At 38.6% G+C, this 9,933-nt stretch overlaps 1 pseudogene; it reads left to right on the top strand.

Annotated features, from left to right (window-relative positions):
• The first annotated feature begins 7,259 nt into the window (after positions 1–7,259).
• Ube2v1-ps15 (ubiquitin conjugating enzyme E2 V1, pseudogene 15) lies at positions 7,260–7,728 on the top strand (annotated as a pseudogene).
• Positions 7,729–9,933: the final 2,205 nt, after the last annotated feature.

Here is a 9,933-nt window from a genome sequence, read left to right as displayed (position 1 = left end):
AGAAGAATGGCCTGTGATGGGAGGGGTGATTTATGGTATCGTCTTTCATCAATGATTTAACAATATGCAAGGCATTCCTGGCCGAACGTTTTACATGGTGATATATGATATCTATTTAGAACTTCATCTTTGATGACTCCATCTATCTTCCTTTCATATAATGTCTGTGTGTGTGTGTGTGTGTGTGTGTGTGTGTGTGTGTGTGTGTGTGTGTAGCTTAGGAAGGTTCTACAGTGGTAGTGTCCCAAATGTATGTTCAAGGGGTGTTTATAGTTACTTGTCTGTCACAGTAGTCCCTATAATAGCCTACCACCTCATCCCTGTCCCCCTTTAATCCTCTTATTAAGGTTCCTCTTTATCTCATTTAAACATCTTCTTCTTGAGATAAGTTTTCATAACAGAAGCTGTATCTTGAAAATTGGTTAAACTGACTAATCCTAGCACACAACAGCTATTTCTGCTTAACGTCCTTATTTTCTCACTGGTAGAATTAGAATTTTATTAGTCGTCCTCCTTTTTACATAGCATACTGCTTGACTACTTTCTTTTGTCAACATGAAACAAACTAGGGTCATTTGGGAAGAGGAATCTTCAACTGGAAAAAAAAAATGTGCCCAGTGCCAACTTTGGCAGGGTCTTCTTTCTTGTCAGTTTTTCATAAGGCAGAGAAAGGAAAGAGCATCGGGAGAGGATACAACTTTTCCTTACAAGATACAGGGATAAGACTTTGTCTTATGACATATTTAGGGTTGCTGTGTAATAATAAAAAAATTTACTTATCTGAGACTAAATTACCTTGCTACTGTAGCTGAACTGCCTAGAAACTGCAAGTTTCTGCCACTTAACACCCCTTCCTAAAACAGCAAAGGATTAAGTACATAGACTTTGTGCTATCTCAGCAGGAACTGCACAGATAGAACTTTCCACCAGCTAATCAGAAGTTACAGGAAAAGGGGGGTACTTTGAGACGTGATTATAATATTTATTACTAAGTTGTAAAACATTTCTTATGAAAGCTATCTAAGGGGAAAAGCAGAAATATCCTGGATGGGAAAAGGGAAAAATTCTCTTTCACATCTTTTTGTCCTCAGTACTTATACTACTTTCAGAATACAGGATCACATGTTAAAAAGTTCATCACACGTTCACACATAAAAGCAAGCAAATCATAAATGACATAGAAGTTTACAACTGAGAGTGTTTACATGCATAGCCATTAGGAGTAATTATCTAGTTAAACATCCACCACCTGTCACATCTTCACAGGTTCATAGAGAGTTGAAAACCATAACTAAGCTATTAGTGAAGTTTTGTATAGATGAACCCAGATGATATTTTATCTTCTTTTACCTATAATAAATTGTTAGTTCCCTTTACGTGACCTTAGTTAATTGTTTTGACAATCTCTTGGAATGTGTTGTGAGTAGTAGAAAGTATGGTTACTGTCTAAGAATCAATTACTTGGTGACACATGGGAGACTGACAGAATTCTCATTGCAGTTTTGACTATCAGAAAGGGATCTACTAGCAGTACTACTATTAAGAGAGCTTAATAATCACTGATATTTCAGTAATTCTTGTAGGATCATCCTTAAGAATTAAGAAGTCATCTATTTGTCTATATAGCATCACTGCAAGAGAGTACATCTTCATATATCTGCAGCTATCTGCTCAAATGGGGTGGGCTAGTACCTAATGATTGCTATATATGTTTAATAATAACAAGGAACGTATATTAATATCAGGAATCTTTCCTAAAATGAATTCTCTTGGGCTTCGCCTATAAAGCAAAACTGTTGCAGATTATAATCTGAAGCATACCCCCTACTATGGCTTCTGACAAAAATGTTCCCAAAAGACTGGTTCCTGGGCCTTTTCCTTGTAAAGAATGAGTATTGGAATTAGGAATATTGTGGGGCCTCACCTTGGCAGTTTGTTTTGGTTTGTAGAAGATATCATGCTGAGAATGCCAAGGATAACAAACAATTAAGCAGTGTTTCTTCTTGGCAGCTTTGGTTTCTATCTTCAAGTTTCTGCCTTCACTTTCCCTTATGATGATCTAATCTTAAGACAAAGTGTTTCTGTATTAAGTTGTAATTGGTTATGATATTTTATCCTAGTAATAGAAATCAAGCTGCAGCCCATGGTTTCTGGTGCTCAAACTCAGGTCTTGATGTAGTGTGGCAAGCCCTTTGATGACTAAACCATTTTTTCGGCATCAACCCTTAATATTTCTAAAAGATAGTATTTTCAGTATAAACAAAGTGCAGTTTTCAGTAAGGATATATTATAGGTCTGAAATTTTAATTAAAGGAACCTGGATATAACAAAACAACACACTTTAGCAAAATCTCTCCTGGTCAACTGCTATTCAACTGAGTGTGCATCTGTGAATTTGCAAGACAAAACAGTTGTCAAGGAGGTGTGGTATAGTGATTAGCATGCCAAACAAATTAGAAAGCGATGGAGCAAAATGCTTGACTGGTTTGTTAGCTAAAATTAATTTGCATGGGGATTTTATACATGACACACAGTGTCTTTACCTGTGAAAACTGAACAAATAGACAGAACTGTGATATAAATGTGTGTGTGTGTGTGTGTGTGTGTGTGTGTGTGTGTGTGTGTGTCTCAAATATCTTGAGTCACGGCTCCTCCTCCACATGTCTTGTACATTAGATGAATTGTTCATTATTATTTTTCTGGCAAGGAAGAAAGAAAAAACTCAGTGTGGCAGCACACAGCTGTACTTCCAGCATTCGAGAAGTAGGGAAGCAAAGAACAGAAATTCAAGGTCATTTTCAATTACACAGTAAAATTAAAACCAACATAATGTTCATGAGATGCTGTTTCAACAATTTAAAGCTAGAAAATGTTGTGCTTTAGGAAGTGGATGGGGGCTGGAGAGAAACTACAGAGCAATGCATCCCTAGCATGTACTAGGCACTGATATACATTCTTCTATAACTTAACCAGATATAATGACTTGCGCTGTTCATCTCAGGACTCAGCATAAGATTTTATCATACATAAGGAGTTTGAGGCTTGCCTTACCCTAGATCTTCTAAGAAAGGGCAAGTGTGTGTGTGTGTGTGTGTGTGTGTGTGTGTGTGTGTGTGTGTGTGTGACAGAGAGAGAGAGAGACAGAGAGAGAGAGAAAGAGAGAGAGAGAGAGAGCAAGAAGAGGAGGAGGGGAGGAGGGAGGCAGAGGAAGAATGAAGAAGGAGAAGGAGGAGAAGAAGAAGAGGAAGAGGAAGAGGAAGAAGAAGGAGAGGAGGAAGAAGAAGAGGAAGAAGGAGAAGAAGAGGAAAAGTCATGTGGAGTTTCATAGAATATGTATTCTCTTAGGTTTTAGATAAGCAACTGTTTTCAGTAGAGGCATTCTTTTCGGTTATATTATGAATACTAATTGATAACAGACTTGCTGTGAAAGAACAGCATCAAGAAGAGAGTCCAAATAACAATTGCTATCATGTATGATTATTAGTTTGACATAGTTCCCACTACGACTATTGCATGATCAATTTAATTTTATCATCACAGTGAACAGAGGAGGAATGTTACATCTCTAAGAATATGTAGATTTTCACAGTGTTATATCTTTTAGACATCCACAGATGAAACACAGGTCTGTCAGAGACCAACTATGTTGATCACCATGTTACCTTGCAGCATTAGCTAGAGTATGCTTTGCTCAGTTTGAGTCTTCTCCTTTTAGATATCATTTCCAGTTCTTTCTATACTGAACTGGCCAGTGAATGCAGCAATATTTCAAATCACCGCTTCAGTTAGATCAGGTATCTGGAATTAGTCAGATGGATCAAGCGAAAAGAGACAACATTGATTGGTGACATTGGGAGGAAATCCTCAGTCTGACAGAGAAGATCAGTCATTTCAACTACTTGTACCCAGAGTTTTGAACTAGCAAAATTTCTGACTTTTTAGTTTATTTTTTCACAGGACACCTTTGTAAACATGTCAGTTAGATAAATGCTTGTTGGCTGCTTAAGCCTTAGCTGTGTAGATACAGTATGTCTAAACTTTTATTTCTGCTTGAACTCAGTATTTCCAAGAAGCCCAATCATGTCATGATACAAAAGAAAGAAATGAATTAACAATTTGAAGTAACATTTTAAATCAGTTGGAAACATTCTAAATTATGATTATCAAAACACATTGATTTCTATTTAGGAGGAGACATTTGAAATTATGAAAAGTAAATAGCAATGGCCACATTCTAAAAGCTCTTAGTTGACATGGGGTAAGTTTTATTATCAGACCTTAGAAATAACAAATCCTGACTGTAAATATAATTTACCAAGTTTACAGAGAGTGAAAACAGCAGTCTTCAGAATTACTCAGAAGTGATCATAAGAGATAACCTAGTGTGGGAAAGAATGTGCTGCAGAAAGAAGAGAATTCAAATTTCTGTGCCCGCACTTTAAAACAGTCATGGTTGTATACAGCTATAACCCCAGTGCTATGATGACAGGGAAAGAATTTCTGGAGCTTGTGCACAGCAAGATAGCATCAGTATAAGTGAAAGGCTTTGAATTGAGAAAATTGTGTAGAAAGTTATAAAAGAGGATACTATTTAATTTCTCTGTCTACTGCTTGAACACATAGGCATGAAGACATAGAAAGACACACAGACAGACACACACACACACACACACACACACGCACATGCACACGCACACGCACACCATATCACACACACTAATTCTTGGTGGTCATGTACTGAGGAATATTAATTCAAAAATTTATAACCTTGAACTCATGAAAATGTCCACTTGATCTTTATAATTGCCATTGATCATGAATACTATTTTGAGAACCATGAATCCACATATGTAAAATAAATCAGTTGTCAGAATAAAGAAAGGGCATGACATATTAATATTAGAAAATTTAAAAAACATTAGTTTATTATTTTTTGGGGCGTGTGTGTGTGTGTGTGTGTGTGTGTGTGTGTTTGTGCGTGTGTGTGTGTGCTGCATGTGTGTGTGTTCACGTAGGTCTTCTGATTCCACAGCAAGTTTATAGGCCAGATGGCCAATTTCTGTAATGGGTCATTATCTATGGATTCCTATGTTTAAAGTGAGGGTGTTAAGCTTGTCCTGAAAGTCATTTTTCCCTCTTGCTGGCCCAACATAATTGTCAAAATTTAAATGAATTTCTTATAGGCAATTGATGAAGGTTATTTACTCATCATGCAGTTAGAAGTTCATATTGAAGCTCAGCAAGCCTCTGGAGTGAGAATTCCATTTTATGTCAGCATAGGAAACTTGGATATCATTTGATAACGCTTATGACTAGTTGTATTAATATTCATAGAATGACCAAATTGTTTGATCCTTGAAGAAGTTACCATTAAATTGGAAGACAAAGAGCAAGAGCCAAATAAGTCCAGCAGCTACTGAGATGCATCACTGACTGAGCTGAGTCTGAGCAAACATCAAAGAAACAGTGAGCTGTACTGTAGCCTAAGTAATGATACAAGCAAAAGCACTAAAATTCCTTGAATGAGGCATATCGGTATGGGAAAAGCACTTCAACCTGGGACTTCACTTGACTTAGGCTGCATAAAAATCTACCTTCCAGAAAAATACCTAACAATGCAGTTGCTCACCACATCTCACCTGCATGAAGCTGTATACATATTAAACAATGGACTAAGACTCCATTCACATAACATTGTTTATAAACTTCTCTTTCATGATCAACTTCCATTCAAAAGTATTCAAGAGCATATCCACATACTGGAGGGAGAAATCTGTTTCAACTGGCCTGAGACAGTTTAGAATATATACTCAGTAAGTCGTATTGAATCCTCTGGAACAACTTTCAAGGGAAACATCCTGTTTAATGTCATATACCTAGTGATAATGAATATGCATTTTATTAAATCAAATGCATTATGGAAACTGATGTTCACAGTTAATTAAGGCTTGACTAATCAAAAAAAAGCCAATCAAAACAGAAATATCCACACTGAACTCTAAGTAAACAATCCCTATTTCTTGAGAGGTCCACAAGTTAAAGCTACACTGAATACCAATGTTTCTCACTTTGCTTTTGAATAAAGTTTGTCACCTTGCTCTCTGTGACTTCTTGTAATAAGATGGAAACATCCTGGAAACACCTCACCTTGACAGTAACCTCAGATAAAACTGATAAGAATCTTCTTCAAATAATGACACGAATTATGGAAGCTCCAAAAGAATTCTCCTGTTACTTTCTTGTAAGAACTTCTAAGAATGACACAAGCCATGTCTAATCTCATGCCTATTTAATGAAATCAGAAGTTATAAAAAAATTCATCCTAGTGTTGTTTTTTGTACCAATTTCAACTTTAAGATATTAAGTACAATCACATTGGAATTCCTTTTATCTCAGAAGTTTTGATAATGTCACCTACAGTTAAGCAAGAGGAGAATCCTTAATGAATTTCTCTAAAATACATTTGCATGATAGATAAAATATTACCTCTAGAATGAGAATATTAGAAAAATGCTTGTTTCTGTGTTACTGGATGGAAAATGTAATTTATACCCCTTTGTCATTTTCAAAATGCAGATGTTCATAGTATACATATTAGATTATGTAGACTATTAATAATAATAAAAGTTTCTAACAATAATTGAAGAACAGAGCCAATACTCTGAGACAATAATTCTTCTGTCACCTTTAATGTATATAGTTTTTGCTATAGGTACACAATGATTTCTACATATGAAAATCTAAATGCTCTACAGCTCATGCTTTCTGGTTTCAAGAAGTGAAAACTTCAGTAATAGCTTTTAAATTCAAAATCAAAATGAAAACAAAATGCCTGAACACAAAGAACAGAAGGAAAATAAAAGAAAGGAAGGAAGAAAGCATGGAAGGAAGGAACAAAGGAAGGAAGGAAGGAAGGGATCAAGGAAGAAACAGGAAGAGATTTGGTAAGTTGCTCATTTGACAGGCTACATCCCAGTATGGAAGATACCCTTGGATGAGTTCCAAAACTGTACAAGATCAGGCGTGGTTGTTCGTATCTATAATTTATTGATGAATATCAGACATTCAAAGTCATCACTGGATACATAGTGAGCTTCAGGCTAGTCTGGGGTTTATGAGACCCTGTGGTACAAAGAGAGAGAGAGAGAGAGAGAGAGAGAGAGACAGAGACAGAGACAGAGACAGAGACAGAGACAGAGACAGAGACAGAGAAGGAAGGAGCTAGGGACCTAGGGGTAGAGGAAGAAAGGAAGGACTGACTTCGAGCGATAGCGACGCAAGATGGCAGCCACCACAGGCTCGGGAGTAAAAGTCCTTCGAGATTTCCGACTGTTGGAAGAGCTGGAAGAAGGCCAGAAAGGAGTAGGCGAAAGCACAGTTAGCTAGGGTCTGGAGGACGATGAGGACATGACACTCACAAGATGGACAGACATGATAATTGGACCTCCACGAACAATTTATGAAAACCAAATATGCAGCCTTAAGATAGAGTGTGGGCCACTCTAGTATCCAGAAGCATCCCAGTCTGTGAGATTTGTAACAAGAGTCAATATGAACGGCGTGAGCAGTTCCAATGGAGTGGTGGATCCACGAGCCATGGCAGTGCTGGCAAAGTGACAGAATTCCCACAGCATCAAAGTCATCCTCCAGGAACTGAGGCGCTTGATGATGTCACAAGAGAACATGATGCTGCCACAGCCACCAGAAGGACAGAGTTACAGCCATTAGTCACCAAGGCCCGGGCCTCCCTTCCCCATCCAACCCAAATCTTCATTTTCCACAGTAGTGAATTTTCTAGATCCGTCTGTAGACCTCAAAGTACTGGAGAGGAAGCCTCACTTAGACTTCATCCTGAGACACTGCTCTGATACTAACTTCTTGTCCATTTGAAATACCTAAGTTGTGCTGTGTAACATCATCTGTCGAGTATAACCGCTGTCTGCCTGGTTGAACTTATGGGATCAATAAGGTGTGTTGAAATCGGTTTCCTTTGGGAGCGGTGGGCACAGCTAATGCAACTGTGGACAGACACGTCTCACACATTCACCTGCTGCTGGCACTTGGCCTGGGTATGTCTTTGCCCTCCCCGCCCACTGCCACAACTGTGTTGTGGCCCATAGAATAGATGGGGAGGTTTCAGGTAGCAGCCGTGGGACTGACCACCACTAGGCTTGGGATGCTCTGGCTGTACCCATGCTTTCTTAAGTCTAAGTGATTGCCCCATCCAAGCCATGGTCCCCACTCCTCCACTCCCACACTTGGTCAAAGCTTAGATTGTAACCTCCCCTCCCCTGAAATTGGCCGCGGGTGAGGAATTCAGAGCTTTCAGTCTCCCCACCTTTCTCAAGGGGTGCTGCTTTACCCTCCTCAAGTCCCTTGTTGCCCATCACCACCAAACACTTGCTGTGGCCAGAAGCCATCAGATGAAGTTGAAAAACCCTTGCCTCCCTCCCTTAGCTCTGGACCACACTTGTTCACCTGCCACCAGCCTGGGAAGGGAGCACTGGGTCCGTGGCCCTGCCACCACCATCAGCTCTTGAGCTTTAAGCTCAGGTCTAGAGGTGGACAGAGCAGCCACAGGGTGACTTAGATGGGCCACCGCTCAGGGTCCTTGGATATATGCCTAGAGAAAGGCCATGGATAGAGTCCTCGGTGCACATGGTTCTGTGTTGTTTCCTTTTCCCATAATTGCTTTGTTTTTATAAGTTGAAGAGGTTTGAACAGGGCTCTCAATCACCCTGATCACCCATCCGGTCTGGAGTGGAGTCTGACAGCTTGAACACAAGGCCCTGACTCTGCCAACTCGGGTTTCAGTGTTGCTCCTCAGACCCTGGGCAGGGACCCGGAGGAGCTCTGTGTCACTATGTTCACAGATCGTTTGCAGATAGGTGGGCCTGGCTCCTGGCTCATTGACAAGCTCCCCACTTTGTTCAGGACCACTAAATGTTGAAATGTGGATGCATACTGAAATAAAGGCAGTTCGAGGTGTTGCAAAGGGAAAAAAAAAAAGGACTGAGCAAATGAAACACTGGTGATTCTTTCTTAGTCCATTCCAGCCTCATTAAGTTCCAAATTTTTCAAACTAGCCATATGTACAGCAAAATTCAAAAAGACAATGATAATAACCACATGGCAGTCACCTGGGGAGGGAATTTGCTCACAGTGGTAGAATGTAAATGAGCTGAGTTGATAGTATAAGAATAACGCAAATCCTCAACTGATTGATTTGAAGTATCTTTTCCCACATATGAGCTTACTTTAATGAGAGGAATGGTGGACATGTCAACCTTTAATGAAGTACAATTTTTTAAGCCTTCTCTATTCCTATTTTCAGTCATGGCGATTTCATGCAGGATTTTCTGATAGTATATATCAGTATGATATCCTCTTACTAAAATCAATAGGAAATACAGTCCAAATTTTTGAATCCCAATTAATTAAAGATGAATATTTAAACAAAATTATTTGTATCAAATTCGACAAAGTTGTTTTCGTGAATAAGAAAGGCACACAGAACTAAGCCCTTAACAAAAATTAAAATCAGGACCCATAGAAAAGCTTCATGGGTTTTCCTTGGTCTCTAGTAGAGTACCTAAGTTCAGTGTCCAGTATCTATACTTGGTGGGTCATTACTACTTGTCAATCGAGCTCTGGAAATTGGGTACCCTCTCCTACATTTTTCAAGTATCTGTACTCATTTGTGCACACATGTACAGATGCATGAAGCAAATATTTAAAACCGCTTTTAAATATGAAAAACTAAAAAAAGTCAAAAAGAAAATGAAGGACAAAGAACAAAGATTTGAATATAAGTCATGTTAATGCTGTACATATCTATAAAAAAAGTCATTTAACATAACCTTGAAACAGCATAATTCAGAGAGTTAAAATGCAGTCCCACACTCCTACCCAGTATTTAATATCAAATTATTC

Source organism: Rattus norvegicus, chromosome 2 (genome assembly GCF_021556685.1).
Source record: "Rattus norvegicus strain SHRSP/BbbUtx chromosome 2, alternate assembly SHRSP_T2T, whole genome shotgun sequence".
Lineage (NCBI taxonomy): Eukaryota > Metazoa > Chordata > Mammalia > Rodentia > Muridae > Rattus > Rattus norvegicus.
The sequence above is the reverse complement of the archived record's forward strand: the minus strand, read 5'-3'. Positions and strand labels throughout refer to the sequence as shown.